Source organism: Mauremys reevesii, linkage group 1, assembly GCF_016161935.1.
Source record: "Mauremys reevesii isolate NIE-2019 linkage group 1, ASM1616193v1, whole genome shotgun sequence".
Classification (NCBI taxonomy): domain Eukaryota; kingdom Metazoa; phylum Chordata; order Testudines; family Geoemydidae; genus Mauremys; species Mauremys reevesii.
Genome location: NC_052623.1, coordinates 280,983,723 through 281,000,371, shown reverse-complemented (window position 1 = coordinate 281,000,371; position 16,649 = coordinate 280,983,723). Strand labels below are relative to the sequence as shown.

At 43.5% G+C, this 16,649-nt stretch overlaps 1 long non-coding RNA gene across 1 annotated transcript; it reads left to right on the top strand.

Annotated features, from left to right (window-relative positions):
* The first annotated feature begins 13,562 nt into the window (after nt 1–13,562).
* Nucleotides 13,563–15,541, top strand: LOC120371842. Its single transcript, XR_005584618.1, has 3 exons — nt 13,563–13,694; nt 14,904–15,024; nt 15,131–15,541. It is a non-coding gene; the product is annotated as an uncharacterized LOC120371842 (long non-coding RNA).
* The last annotated feature ends 1,108 nt before the right edge of the window (nt 15,542–16,649 follow it).

Here is a 16,649-nt window from a genome sequence, read left to right as displayed (position 1 = left end):
AGAGCCAGGGTGTCAAACATATGGCCCACTGGCTGGATCCAGCCCATCTGAAGTATTTATGGGTTCCAAATGACATATTCAGATTGGGCAGAATCTTACCATTTATTTTGGTGAGGAGGGGGCAGTAAATGTAAGTTTTAGCCCTCATGGTTGCAAAAGAAACCTTCCAAATGCAAACTGTGTGTAAACTGATGTGGTGTTGCCTTCCTGTGTCTACAGACAGCCTGCAGCAATGTCTCTGAAAGGCATAAGGAAGGAAGAGAAACAAAGGGAAGAAAGAGCAGTGGTCTGAAATTGGGCCTGTAGGTTTCTACTGAATGATTCTGAATGTGACAATAACATTCTGAATAAATAATAGTTGCTAAAAGTTCAGTCATTTTTTTTAAAGCTGGATTCTACCCTTAATCTTTGTGCAATGCCCTCATTACATCACTGGATGCTCTAACATAGACCAGCGGGGGGCAGGGGAGCAATGGAGTATTAAATGCATGTCTTGGATCAGGGACGATAACTGTTGGATCGCTCCCCAAAATAACTGAATGGGTTTGAAACCCTGGGATTTGAGGGTTGATCAGACTGTAGGGTGGCCAGGTGAGAGATGGAAGAAAAATGAAGAAAGAGAGAAAAAAAGAAAGCGTCAACCAACCTTCTATTAACCCATAAAATAAGGTTCAAGTGTGGTAGACAATTAGAGATGCTTCTCATTTTATCTTGCATCATTTCCTTTATTCCCAGTTTACATTCCGCTAAGCAGCTGGCAATGCTACAAAGTGTAAATGTAAACAAATAAAAAGCCAACATATTCCTTTCCTTTCATTTTGTGTAAAAGACATTTTAATTGTCTGCAAATGGAGGGTCCTATTGTATGAACCGCTGAGTGTCTTCAACTCTCACCAACTTCAGTTAGAGTTGTGGGTGCCCAGTACCTTGCAATGGCTAAGTTAATTGCTTTTCACTAAAACAGCTAACATATATCCTTGCCACTTTTGCCTGCTAGAGGCTACTGGCAAACTAGCTAGCTACAGAGTAATATATTCATAAACCAGCGGTGAGTTATTACAAAACCTAACAGTCAGTTAGTGCTTATAAATAGTTCAAAACAACCTGAAACAATGGAGGCTCTTTGTATGTGGTAGAGTTCAAGGATTTATGGTGGGAATTTTTTTCAGGAAACAAAAAGAAAACCTAAGCCCACCTGGTTGCATGGATCATTGTAATTATAATCTTGAAACAGTTTTATATGCAAAACCCCATTCACAGACTTCAAAGATTAAAAATATGTATCTGGCAGATGGTAAAACCTGGCATATGGTCAATTTATAGCTGTAAAAAGCGTGAGGAGACAGAATTATGAGCAGAGGAGAGATGCGGGGAAGGATTTTTGTTTGTTTGTTTTTTGAATTTTGAACAAAGTTTGGTTTCAGGTGTATAGGAATTTCTGCATGGAGGAGATTTTATCTGCACTGAACTACTAAGCACTCACCAAAGGAAAAAGGGAAGGTGTAAGCTGTTGGTCGGGGCTCAACTCTCCGGCTGGCGGGAGGGGAGCCACACCGACTCGCTCCTTGTCCCCTCTAACTGGTGGGGCGGCAAGAAATCAGGGTTAGCACCGTCTCACGTCTCAGGCCCTCTGGATCAGGGGGGCTGAATAACAATAGTTCAATATAAGCCCCGGCCCTCTGGAGCAGGGGTTGGGTGACAGCAGTTCAATATAAGCCCAGGCCCTCTGGAGCAGGGGGCTGGGTAACAGCAGTTTAATATGAGCCCAGGCCCTCTGGAGCAGGGGCTTGGGTAACAGCAATCAGTCTCAATATAAGTCCAGGCCCTCTGGAGCAGGGGGCTGAAGAACAGCAATCAGTCTCAATATAAGTCCAGGCCCTCTGGAGCAGGGGGCTGAACACAAGGCACCCAGTCAAGCAGTGTAAGCCCAGGCCCTCAATCAGGGCGGGGCCGCACAATAGCAGTTCTACGCCCAGATCCTTACAGCAGGAGCTGGGCAACACCAGTTCAATATAAACCCAGGCCCTCTGGAGCAAGGGGCTGGGCAACAGTAGTTTACTACAGCGGTTCAGTTAGGGCTCAGGTCCTTGCCTCAGGAGCTGAGCAATTACAGAGTCAGTAAGCCCAGACCCTCTGGTCCGGGCGGGCCAACAAACCATAGTCCACAGGACTCAGGTCCTGATATCAGGAGCTGAGCAACGACAGCAACTCAGGTTAGTGCAGGCATCTCTGTCTGTGCTGGGGTGAGGGGGAGACTGCCACCCGTGAGTGGGGTGGCAGGGAGGACACAGGCCCACCCACTCCACTGTGTCCCAGCCCGGGGCCCTATTAGCGGCTAGCACTGCCGCTGGTCAGTGGGGTCCTGACCGAAACACACTGACATTGGCACCTCGGTGCCTATAGCCTGACAGGGGTCGGCTATCCCCGGGCTACATCCCATTTCCCCCTCTACCGGTACCTGCTCCTCGGTCGGCATGGGGTCTGCAGGACCAGGGCTTGGGGGCAGGTCCGGCAACTCCTGCTGGAAGTCCGGCCAGGCTGCCTCCGATGGTTCCTCCGGATAACAGCAGGGCGGAAGCGGCGGCGGCGGCGGCGGCGGCTCCTCCTCGTACCGGGCGGGAGGAAGTCCTAGCGGCTGCTCCGGGTTCCGATCCTGGGGAAGTTCCGCGGGTTCCTCGTCGTACCGGGCGCGGGGCAGTGGGGGCCAGTCCTGATCGCCACCTCGGGTCCTAGAGGGTTCCCAGTCTGCAGCTCCCGCCGGTACGTCTGCTCGTGGCGGTGGCTGGCTCCTGACTGAGCTTTGGCGTTCTCCTTTTCTACTTCCTGTCCCGCCCCTTGACTTCCGGGGGGCGGGGACAGGAAGTGATGACTCAGCCCACTTGGGCGTCTGGGAGGGAGCTCCCTCTGCTGGGCAGGAGGGGAGCCACACCGACTCGCTACAGAAGCTTTTAGAAATTCATCATTTAGAGTCAACGTTGGAACCAAAGTTTTCCTCTTTATTTTATTTGCTCTCCTCTTGTCGTGCTCATTATTTTTCCCAGTTTTCTTTCTTTCTTCCTTTCTTTCTTAGAGTGATACACAGGAAGACAGCCAGGAGAACAACTGAAATTCAACAAGCCTGAAATTATAATTATTTTTTTTTAAAAAAAGAAGCATTTGTCTGGTATATAGCCATGTACACTCCTGGGGCTAGCTAAATAATAAAGAATAGAATAGAAGCAATGTGGGGAGGCAGTGACTGACAAGAACAATTAATTTCCATGTTCTACGTTCCATTTGCTACACTCTCATATTATGTTAGCACAGTTATGCTAAATAAAAGAAAAATCCCAAATTCAAACTTTGACCTCTCTACCAAAAGTCACCAGTGTACTTTTCATATGAGAGTTCAACCATTCGTGTGCTTTAACCCTATGGCGGTCAGACTGTGGCAGACACTATACAGTCGGTTTCAGATATAGTCTTAAAATTTAGTACAGTCATTCATTGTAGCTCTGATTTCCAGGTAGGGGAAGTAAATATGAAGTTATTCTCATAGGTTACACAAAGGCCATCAGTCTAGCAGCTAGCAAAAATTGTGTGTTATTTGCATAAGGCAGGTATACTGGGTGGTCTCCAATTTGGAGAATTTAAGGTCATCTGGTGTCATCGGTTCTATGTGTAGGGTTTTAGCTACAAAAAGGTGAGTGGGTAACCACTGGAGGGTTGACTGTGATCAGCTGGAAACCACATCTACCTGTGAGTTGTACATTCCTTCATTGAAAGCCTGATCCTAATTGGAGTCTCTGGATGCTACTGCAGTACAAATAGTGAGCCTAATTTTTCCATTTCACTGCACTAATTTTAAACCACAGTAACTTCACTGAGGTCAATAGAGTTATGGTCAGTGTAAGTGTAGAGAATCAGTCCCCAAAGCAGTAATAATGATAATATACAGGGGGAGGGGTGGTGGTTAAAATGTATGCATCAGAACTATGACTGCACTGAATAAATATAGCTTGTGACTATATTTTACTATTCAAACCTGACTCTCTTTTATATTGACATATCTCTTATTTGAATAGTAGTCCTAGTCTGAAAAGTATCATACTTTATCAGCTCAATTTTGTGTGTATGTGTGCTTGTAAGAGAGCAGAGGAGAGTTTTGTTCTGAAGTGGACACCTGGAGAATATCTGTTTTGTGCCGTCTCACTGTGTCACTGCATCGAAGAATAGTGGAGCAAACAGTGTCTCTTCCAACTAGAAATAAGTGAATATCGCTCTAAATTTTCAGTAGGATTGCAGATGTGAATCATTAGGCCACACTGTGCTATTATGTTGCATCGCTTTTTAGGGACATGTCTAAATAAGGATAAGCTAACTCCTAACTGGAAATGTATGTGATGCTTTTCAGACAGGACAGTGAGTAACTCTTATAGGGTCTAATCCCACCAGCTACTGAGAATTTTCCAAGAGGTACTCCATGCGCTCAATTCCCATTATATTAAGAAGGCTTCTCAGGACTAGGGCCGGTGCAAGGATGTTTCGTGCCCTAGGTGAAACTTCCACCCTGCGCCCCCCCCGCACCCCCACTCTGAGGCACCCCCCTGCGGCAGCTCCCCCCCTCTGCCCCCAGGCGCCCCCCTTGCAGCAGCTCCCCACCCCCCACCCTCTGCCCTGAGGCACCCTCCCGCCCCAGCTCACCCCTGGTCCGCGCACGAGCACCCCAAGCACGCCGTGGCTGCTTCACTTCTCCCGCCTCCCAGGCCTAAGCTGATTGGCGCCGCAAGCCTGGGAGGCAGGAGAAGTGAAGCAGCTCACTCCTGCCCCGTCTCCTCCCTAAGCACGCCGGTGAGGGGGAGGAGGCAGAGGTGAGCTGGGGCGGGGAGTTCCCCTGTGTGCCACCACCCCCTTACTTGCTGCAGGTGGCCCTCCCCATGCTCCCCTGCCCCAGCTGCCTCTGCCTAAATGCCGGCGGCGACTGGGGTGGCCAAATATCCGGCCGCCGCGGTCGCTGCAGAAAAAAATGGCACCCCCCAAATCCCAGCACCCTAGGTAACCGCCTAGGTCGCCTAAATGGTTGCACCGGCCCTGCTCAGGACATGCTCAGTTCTGTAGTGGAATTCCAGCTAAAAGAAATATTTCAGGAAACAGGCATGCCATAAAGATTAGTGTCTATGAAATGTTTAGGCCTTCATCACGAAGTATATTACAACAAACCAAATGATCCATGTTTCACTTCCACAATAGATCGCACAATCACTGGTATCTCATTTACAACATGGAATCGTATTTTGCACTTTAAGATGCATCACAAATACAAACAAAAGAACACACCGCTAATGACCTTTGTGAGTTTTGTGGTTTTTGGAATGGGGGGGGACTTTATTCTATATATATAAAGAGGCATGTGATTCATTTCCCAGTCCTCACAAATGAAAAGTATCCTTGGAGAACGACTTGCACTTTTGTTCTGTTTTTTAAAATATCTCCTGTAAAAAATCTGTCACCAGAGGACATGGAACAGACAGTAAAATAAATACACATTGATCCGATTGTTATCAAAGATGACCAGGCTATCATGTAAAAGTGAAAACTTGTTTTTTCCCCTGCCTTTCAAAGATTAGGGGCATGATTCTATGTTCCTCAGTAACACAAAACTCCTTTGAAATGAATGAGCACTTTGCCTTAGTCAGAAGCTTAGGATCAGGCCCTAAGGAAAGCAAAGTGATTGATCTCTAAAAGGGCTAATGAATCCTGAAAAGGAGATAGAAGAGATTCAGGGTCCCTGGTGAATCCAGTGCCTTTCAAAAATGGTACATACTGTTTCAGTGATAAACTGCACTCTGGTGCACTCGTTTCTGAAATCTTGTTCTAGCTCTGAAGGGGGATAAGGGATAAAGCAATTGGGCCCTTCCTGAAAGACAGTGTGTGGCCAGCCTATTGTCGAGGTGATCAAGGCAAGTATGAATGTTTCTCTGTCATGAGGAGTCACTGCTGACTTATTTCTTCCTCTCTTATTGATGTTAGACATAAATCCAACTGTGCAGGGATGAGGTCTGGGGGATGGGGAGAGAACATTCCTGCTGAACGACTTACAGAACAGTGTAATACTATCCAGCCCTGCTACAGGAAAGAAAAAGGGCCTTGGAAGTCATTACAATGCGGGAAGGGGGCATGAGGTTAGAGGCGCAGCATGTGGAAACTAGCAGTAACTCGTACTCAAAAGCATGACAGTCACACTGTAGTTGGCAGGGGCTAGGGTAAGCAAATAGTCTCTCCCCAGAAATATGTTCTGCTGTACTGGATGCAGGGGTGATAGTGTTATTATTTATGGTTTGTGCTGCCCTAGACGTGGCTCAGGGTCCCATTGTGCTATGCACCATACACACACGTCACACACACACAGAGTCCCTGCCCTCAGCGTTTACGATCCCAGTTCAGTAGATGGTTGCGACAAACACATGTGGGGAGCACAAGTTATGGTTAGATTAATAGGCAGTGGTCTCAGAGCACCAGTGGACTGTCCATTGTTGAGTATTTTATAGGGAGAGATGAGAAGAGAGGGTGACATGTTTGGAGCGATGAGCCAGGAAGATAATCTTTGCAGCAGTATTTTGGATAGATATAATGGATACAATGTTTTACCCAAGCTATGTTTATGAGACCAGGAACCGTGAAATAATGAAATGTCCATGGAGAGTAGTTTTTGTTTGTCCAATGCAAGAGCCCTTTTGCTCCTCGGTCGCTCCTCTAACCCATTGGCTACAGAGCTATATCATTCCCTTCTGCACATTTCATCTCATATATACTTCTGAAGTTCAGAAATGGATCATAACTCAATTTTATTAACTATATTGAAAGCAGCTCTTTAAAGAGTTAACATAAGAGACCACATTTCTCTGTGTCTCCCCCCCCCCCCGCCCCGCATGTCTGGTGGTACTGTGTGTCATTGGCAGCTACACATTGGAGGTGTAGCTATGCGTGCCTGGGTTGATTTACTACGTTATCCAATGTCATAAATAGTATTTGATCCTCCTTTTGATGCTAGCCCAGCCTTCTTGGGTTGGATGAACACAGTTTTGGTAAATCCAAGTGAATGAAGTTTTCAGTGTACCAGAGAAGATCCCACCTTCTCCTACTACAACTGGTACCCAGCTTATTTTCCTCCATGGTTATTTCTCTGACCATTCTTTTAAAACATGAAGTGCAAATTTTGCAAGTGACTAGTTACTCAAAGGGCATAGAGTACCTGTAGCTTCCTGATGGCCAGGGAACTCCTGAGTATTTTTCTTTGCAGATCTTTCCCTGGTCATTATTGTTTCTACCTCTGTCAGCTTGTAGTGAGAGCAGGGGATTTCTTTCATATATAGCAACTCTTTGTCTCCAGATCCATCCCAGCACATCCCATTAACAGACCACACAGTATGATAACCATAATCATAGAATCATAGAATCTCAGGGTTGGAAGGGACCTCAAGAGGTCATCTAGTCCAACCCCCTGCTCAAAGCAGGACCAAACCCAACTAAATCAACCCAGCCAGGGCTTTGTCAAGCCTGACCTTAAAAACCTCTAAGGAAGGAGATTCCACCACCTCCCTAGGTAACCCGTTCCAGTTCTTCACCACCCTACTAGTGAAAAAGTTTTTCCTAATGTCCAACCTAAACCTCCCCCTCCGCAACTTGAGACCTTTACTCCTTGTTCTGTCATCTTCTACCACTGAGAACAGTCTAGATCCATCCTCTTTGGAACCCCCTATCAGGTAGTTGAAAGCAGCTATCAAATCCCCCCTCATTCTTCTCTTCTGCAGGCTAAACAATCTCAGTTCCCTCAGCCTCTCCTCATAAGTCATGTGCTCCAGCCCCCTAATCATTTTTGTTGCCCTCTGCTGGACTCTCTACAATTTATCCACGTCCTTCTTGTAGTGTGGGGCCCAAAACTGGACAGAGTACTCCAAATGAGGCCTCACCAGTGCTGAATAGAGGGGAATGATCACATCCCTCGACCTGCTGGAAATGCCCCTACTTATACAACCCAAAATGCCATTAGCCTTCTTGGCAACAAGGGCACACTGTTGACTCATATTCAGCTTTTCGTCCACCGTAACCCCTAGGTCCTTTTCTGCAGAACTGCTGCCCAGCCATTCGGTCCCTAGTCTGTAACAGTGCATGGGATTCTTCCGTCCTAAGTGCAGGACTCTGCACTTGTCCTTGTTGAACCTCATCATATTTCTTTTGGCCCAATCCTCTAATTTGTCTAGGTCCCTCTGTATCCTATTCCTACCCTCCAGCGTATCAACCACTCCTCCCAGTTTAGTGTCATCTGCAAACTTGCTAAGGGTGCAGTCCACACCATCCTCCAGATCGTTAATGAAGATATTGAACAAAACCGGCCCCAGCACCGACCCTTGGGGCACTCCACTTGATACCGGCTGCCAACTAGACATGGAACCATTGATCACTACCTGTTGAGCCCGACCATCTAGCCAGTTTTCTAATATATGTTTCTATGTCCTCTGGATGAGCATCAGTGTCCAGATGTGATATTGGCAAATTATTTTCTGCATTTGTTCTCTAGCTCTGGGTGTGGGAGAAGAAAGCAAGATAGAGCACATCTGACCTTTGTCATCAAGTGATGTCTCTGGATATCATAGTTTGCAACGAGAGGTACCTTCTCAAAATCCTGAAGACTGAGTACTTAGGTGGAGACAATGCACTAAGGGACCGATCCAAAACCCACTGAGGTCAATGGGTGGCTTTCCACGGATTTTAATGGGCTTTGGATGGCCCCAATATAGCCTGAGCACCTAGAGAGTCAGAACTCTGTCCCTACCTATCCTTTGACCATTGCAAACAAACATCTGAAAGCTGGCCAATAAAAAGCTGTCATCTTCCCTATTACATGCTCAGCATACCCCTTGCTGCTCAGCCATCACCAGTCTGGTCCTTTTGTCTATGAGATCCTGTTCTCTGTAACTTCCCAGATGCCCTCATGTTTAATTGTGCAGAGTTCCATGACATTTGTTACCATAGCCACCCATTCACATGCAGAACTCCCCAAACTGGATATTCTTTTTTAAAATGTGCATCCAAAACTTCTGAGTTGTGACAAAAGTCCATCTTAAGGTGAAACACGACTGCCCCTTGGCTTCCAACTACAGCTGGTAAAAATATAGCATAATTCCCTTGGCAAGCTAAGTGATCGATCCTATATTTCCACTCCTCTCCCAGGGGGAAATAAACCAGTGGTGAATGTTAAGTGGTGGATGTGCCAAAATGACCCTTTCATTCACTGCCATCTTTGTATTTCATTTCAGCCACAGTAATGAAAAAGCGGCAGTGTATGAAACTCAAAAGCTAAATGCACAGTGCATTTCAAAATTACTGTATATAGAAAAGCATAATGTATATATCACAAAGTTACATGACAGGCAATGGTTATCAGAAACCTTTCCCTGTCATTTCACAGGGAATCATTTAAGACTTTTCTATGTGGTATTGCAGGGGTTCTCAAACTTCATCGCACCGCGACCCCCTTCTGACAACAAAAATTACTACATGACACTAGGAGGGGGAACTGAAGCCTGAGCCTGCCTGGGCCCAGCTGCCTTGGGTGTAGGGGCCAAAGCCTGAGTTCCACCACTCCTGGATGGAGGGCCAAAGCCAAAGCCCCTGTAACCTGATCCCCGCCACAAAGGGATGAAGTTCTTAGCTTCATCCCCATATGGTGGGTCTCAGGCTTCAGCTTTGGCCCTAGGCAATGGGGATCAGGCTTGGACCCCTGGCCCCAGCAAGTCTAACACCAGCCCTGGTGACCTCATTGAAACAGGATTGCAACACACTTGGGGTCCTGACCCACAGTTTGAGAACCATTGTGGTAGAGTAAAATGTCTTCTAGATACAGTCTAGGCTATGTAAAGACTTGTTACAAGACACATTACACATTTGTAGACCTATCTGAGTAACCTTTCACAGGGTTTCTTCTATATGACCGCCCAGATTCAGCTGATGAAAATATATCCCTGTGACTCTATTTTTATATACTATAAATAGTAATTAATGTTTCTGTACCATGACAGTTAAAATGCTAGAAAATTGTTTTTTTTCTACATGGTGAATTTAGTGCTGGTGAAAGGTAGCAGATTTATCCAAAGACCTCTGTGTAACCATGGAAAAGAAAGGCTATATCGCAAGTAGCAGCAGTGTAAGCTTTCCTCCATTATCCTAGTGGAGCCACCTCTAGGAGTAAGAGAGTAGTTCGGTTTCTGTATCTCTTTGCTGAGACCGCCAACATGGGTACCAAGTAGTTTCAGAGGATTTTAAGATGTTAGACACATATCTAGTTGGAAACTATTTAGGAAACCACAACTCATTTCATGACCACTGGATAGTCATTGTATGGTTATTACTTTCAGATGCTTGTGGGATAGTGGCATTTGAACCATTGACCTAGACACTCTGTATCCCATCACCACTCCCTTGGATGATCTTGGCTCCTTCCCATTGAGCATCTGATCCAGAGAGATGTCACAATTAGTTGGAAAATGTGTGTGTTCTAAAGCACAGACATAAGGAACCGAGCAGTTTTGTCCCATTTGCTTTTATACCCCAACTTTGTCTTTGGGTTTTGATCTGTGCAGGTTTTATCCCTTCCTGCTCCAAGTTTCACTTTGGGATCTGGCTTTGTTCAAACCTGAAATTCAAAGTGAGAGCAGCCAAGGTGAAAGAATTTCATCCACTTTCACAACAGCAAATATGTGCATGATTTGTATTAAAAAAACATACACTGGCCCAGGTTTGCTCAAAACTGGGTCGAAGCTCTTTTAAAAGATGTGTGAAACCTGTCAGTGAAGCTGAGGGGTGTGTCTACATTCCACAAAAAATTACAGTACAGTCAGTGCAGGAATATATGTGTAGGGTGAGGGGCAAAGGCTTCAGTCCACCTTTGCACATCCTTGTATCCTTGACGCAGACTTGCTATATATTAGAGCAGCTTCAGCGTTCTAATCTGTGTTGCAGCAGCCAAGAATAACTTCGAGTTATTGCAGCATTCCCCAGCCATGCCCTTCCCACCCTGACCATGCAGCTGACCCATTTCTACACCAGAGGCTGCTAGTGGGTGTGGCATAGAGCATTGTGACCCACTCAGTGCTGCCTAGAGAACTCCCTTACACCAGGTAGGACTCCCCAGAGGCGGGTTCCACTAGCTATATAGTCCTTTTACACCATCGGAGTGGCATAAGAATTCAGGCTTTTGGTCTGAGATTCAAGGGTGTAATGAAATGTGAAACAGTTTGGCAGAAGCCACATAACCAGATGTGGGCTGAATTCTAAAATCTTTATACATTCAAAACTCCCTTTGATTGCAGTAGGAGTTGCATGAGTAATATCTTAGCAAGGGCATCAGGATTTGGGCCCGTGTATCTAGGCAGGAACCTTTCTTACCCCCATGTTCAGACATGCATAAAATATTGTGATTATATTTGATGACATTTCTGCTTTCTGTAATAGGCCTCCCACTGTCATATTTTATTATTTCATAAGTGTTCTGCCTTTTCCTCCTGAATTCTGATGAGAAAAAGATGATGGGTTTTTTACCCTAGCAAGTCAGCAGAGATTGCACATTGACACAAAACAGACGTGCCCTGCATCCTTTGAAGACTGGGACGAAAGATGGAAGCAAAAGATTGCAGTGTAGCACAGCTGGCTGATAAGCATGTTGAATTTTTGCAATGATTAGTTGTGTGAGAGGGAAGAAGCCTTTTTAATTTTCATGATGAAAAACACGTCCATTCAGATGTATCAAGGAAATTAAAAGAAAACAAGGCATGTCAAGTACACAGAGAGAATTTTGTCTTATTAAAACATGAAAGCTCAGTTCCAGGCAAGAAGTAAACAGCACTTTCCATTTTCCAGAGCCATGTACAGTCATACAGGGTTTGACAGTTACTAGCTGTCCCAGCTGATATTTGCTGCTGAACTCTGGGCTGTGTAATTCTACATAGTCTGACTATGGGTCCGTCTGGCTCCCCTGGCTCTGAGACAGAGCAAGATAGACACAGACTACACAAGCGCCACCTCACTTACAAATGAGTAACAGCAGCATATAAGAGACTTTCATTTCTATCATGAGTTGGATCACTATTATTATTTATTAGTAACATTACAAAATATCATATAAATGCAAATCACTAGGGACCCAATCCCCCACTGACTGAAATCAATTAAAATTTATTATTGATTTCTTTAGAAGTAGGACCAGACCCTGGAAGAGCAAAGTATTATTAAAAGAAAAACAAAAATCTCCCAAAGGTACCTTACTGTTCCTGCTCCCACAGCAGTGAATGGGAATTTTGCCACTGCAATTCTGTGAGATGAGAATCAGGCCTTATGTAGGATTTGAATTATATTTTATAACAAAAATGGTGAGTTATATTGTCCTTTATTGGGTTATGGCATCCTAAAGGCATGTCCTTAAACCTGAAGCTATCCTTCAGTCTGCTAAGAGTGCACAGAGGGCCTAATATGCAACTTTTTGGGTGCAAACTGCTAGGTTTGAGTGGATCCCCACTGATGTGAAAGAAGTTGCAGAATCAGGGCTACAGTGTTTCATTTTTCCTTTCCTTTTTGACCTACAAGACAGATGGGATATCTTGTTTTGTTGTGGATTGTGAAATTCATTCAAAATCCTTTAAGGAGAAACCCCTTCTTAGCTCTCCCCTTCCCTTCCAGCCTTGACTTCCATAAGAATAATGATAATGAAGAGACTAGGGGCAGATTCACAAGCATGCATAAGAACAGCCATACTGGGTCAGAACAAAGGTCCATCTAGCCCATTATCCTGTTGTCTGACGGTGGCCAGTGCCAGGTGTCCCAGAGGGAATGAACAGAGCAGGTAATCATCAATGATCCATTCCTTGTCCCCCCCATTCCCAGCTTCTGGCAAACAGAAGCTAGGGACACCATCCCTTCACTGACTCCTGTGCACTACTCTGGCATTACAAAGCAGCCATAAACTCATTATGCTGGGTTTACATCAGCTTTGCATGACTGGAGCAGTGGAAAGCAAACAGAGCAAATGTGGCCCTTCATTTTCAACAACAGTTCAGGCATTCAGAGTATTTTTATTAGAAGTCCCTGCCTGGTTCAGGTCTTTTGGACTTGGGTCATCACATGTCAGTCAGGGCTGAAGGCTAGTTTACAAAGCCAAAAGTGAATTTCTTTATATCAAACACGAAAAAAAAAATTTCCCTTTATTGAGTGCAACCGGTTTAACATCAAAACCAAAATGGAGTTATTGAGTTCAGATGTGCCCATTCGCAGCTGCTACTCAGAAAAGACTATTTAAACTGACATTTAAGAGGCACTTAGTCTAATACATAGGCAAAAAGAATCTAACAAATATAAACAATGGGATTATTGTGTTTCTAAACAGTGCAGATTGCTCAGATGCACTCTTTTTCTCTTGGGTTACTTCATAAAACTTGTTTGCACAAGGTCTCAGTGCAAGTGTACAGCAGCCAGCTGTTAACGTTTCTAAGTATTCCTTCACAAGAGAGACTGCAGCGAGATCTGCGTGGTCATTACGACATTTCCTGTCTTTCTGCCTGCTCTGCATTGGCAGACCCTTTGGCCCATGCAGAGCCACAGTGAGTTTGAAAGGACTCTGCACTAGCATAGGAGTCCACATATGGGGATCTGACTGCAGAATCAGGGTTAGTACTATTATTGTTGTTCATTTGTATTGGTGTAGCACCTGAAGGCATCAGTCAGGACTGTGGCCCCACTATAGCAGGCACTTTACAAACCCATAGTAAAATATAGTTCCTGCCCTTAAATGCTTACAGTGTAATTATACAAATTAGGTCAGAATTCAGCTTCTTAAACAGTTTTTCAATGTAGATGAACATCTACACTGAAGACAATTATGTCAATGAAATATATTTTAATAAGTGTTTTACTTTAAATATGTTTTGGGAATTCAAAATGCCTTGTGTGCATGTACATGCAAGACATTATATATGTGTGGGTCTTCAGTCAGATCATGCTCAGATAAGCTCTGGGAGTACAAATAAATAGACAGTATAAATATTGTTGGAAGATTTGCTTATTTCTTAGACATTTTTCCTGTTTGGATTTGTAAACAAAAAATATTTGAAAGCTACATTAACTTTACAGGGGAAAAAAGTGTTCAAATGACAAGACTCTCAGATCAGCCAATAAGCCATTCAGAAGCAAGGCAGTAACTCCATTCTTACCTCATCACATTTTGTAAATTGCGCAGCCTTAAACTAGAGATTGATGGAGTATCTCATTCACAGGGACTGTCATATCTGGCAAAGAGAGTGAATTAATGATAGGTACTCTCCTAAAGTGAAAATAGCTCCAAGAGGCTCTCATTTTGCCCCCTCTTATGCAGGTTGATCTGAGTAGGACATTTGTGGAATGAACTACTACTGAACTCAAGTAAGGGTTGCAGTATCAGGCCCTAAAGTATTATCTGCATGCATATATACATATATACACTAATTTGTGTGACATGATCTATTTTTCTTAGTGCAGTGTGAAAATAAAAGATTTTGTGGTCCACGTTGAATTCAGGACCCCCTACAGCAGAGCCTCTGTGGAAAAGAGTGACATCACTAACCAAAGGGGTGCTGATTATAGGTAGCTGCTGAGGGGTAAAATGTGTGTATTTATATAGAAGAATAAGTCTTGTTAGTATCATTTTATAATGGCTGACATGGAAATTGATTTATGCTTAACTATTAAAATAGCTAGTCCCCAAAACAGGTTTAAATAGTAATAGCAACACAGAAATTCACCACCACAATGTAATCAGTTATAGATAAATAATTGGCCCAGAAAGCTAGTCAGACACAGCGCACCTAATAACTACATTTTTCTCCTCTCTTTTTAAACAGGTCACAGCTTTCCTTTCTCTGACTGAATCAGATTTTCCTCTGTGCTGAAGGCTAGGCATGTGAGTCTTACACTGTAGTTGTCTTGTACTTGTAAAAGAGAGAGCAGCAGCAGACCCTTGGGGTATGTAGATATTACAGCAGCCACACAGGACACTTTCTGCATTTCAGAAAGCTCCTTAGTATTGGGTTAGGCAACAGTCACAGGGGCATCTGATTTTTTTTTCCAGATTGTCAGAAGAAAATGTGGAACTGATAAGAAACACCTGTGGAAATGGAAAGCCTTTGGAAACCAGGTTTTGTTTAGATGATGAAGAGATAACATCTAAAGGCGTGTGTTGTCGGGCCAGATGCTCTTGAACAGAGTGTCTGTTTTTAAAAAAAAAAGTAGTAGTAAGTTTCAGGTAATCAGCTCTCTGTGCAAGGGAGGGTCCTAGAGGATCATAAGGCTACATTGGTGCAGTGTGTAAAACTGCACAGAACTGTATAGACTTAGTTTGTTCATCACTTATTATTTGGTTCCTAGAAAACATGATTCCATTCACATTTATATTGCATCTTGTAAATATTTTCTTGGAACTATTGCAGGACATTGCAAAACACAAAAGCACATATTACCAGTTGAACATATGTAGCCAACATTTTCTCTCTCTGCTTGCAGCTCAGCATATCCCTTGTGTTCTGTATATATAAACTGTACTGCACTTTATATGTTGGGATTTTATTGTTTTGTTTTAACTTTTACAAGTAAAACAAAATATTTCAAGCAATTCTGTTATACCATTTTTGTCTTATTTACTTAATCCATTTTCTTTTATTTCTTTATCCTGCACTAAGTATAAAAAACAAAAAGTAAATTATGCTTAAGTATTCCTTTGTGCAGCCTGGAATGGGAACAGTAATTAAATGATAAGTACTGGAAAATGTATAGTATTATGTGGATTCAGTGGAAAAACATTATAATAACTCTGTACCATAACGTTCTGGCAGGAAATCAGCTGGAAAACTGTGGAAGACAGTGTGTGTTTGTTGTGGGGGGGAGGAAATGGTGGTGGTGGAGGAATAAGGGGTTCCTCTAATAATTTTGCCTGATTTTAAGCATGAGTAGTGACATTGACTTCAGTGGGACCATTCATATGCTTAAAGATAAGCAGGTGCTTAAATTATTTTGCTGAATCATGTCTTTAATTAATACTGAGGGATTGTCACAAAATAAATACTGTCATGTACACACATTATATTATTGTTTAATATTAAAAGATGTATTATCTAGGTGAAACATTTGATGAGCCCTACTTTAACCTAATTTATAAAGTAAGATACTGAGAGAGAGTTGTGTGAAAATTTGTTTGTGCCAAGGTTTCCTTTGGTTTCAATCCATGTTGATTTGCACCTCCCTGTTTAACTTTGCGATTGATTCTCAACTAAAAGACCTTGCAGTCAAAACAACTGAGTCATGCTCATTTGATAATCAAAATAATGGGAACTTGAAAATCTCCACTGTTTTTGACACAAAAATATAATCAGTCCCAGGTGTGCACAAAGGTTTCATGAATCTTTGTAATCTTTTTAAAATCCAAGTCTGAGTTCCAAGTTCACAATTTATCCTTCTGTCTATCTAGATATTTATATGGTTCCAATCACTGTGCTGAGTGCTGCACAGACTTTAATGAATTAATCCTTTTCAATTTGGGAGGTTGAGAAGAATTACTAGCCACATTTTACAGATAGAGAATTAAGACCTAAAGA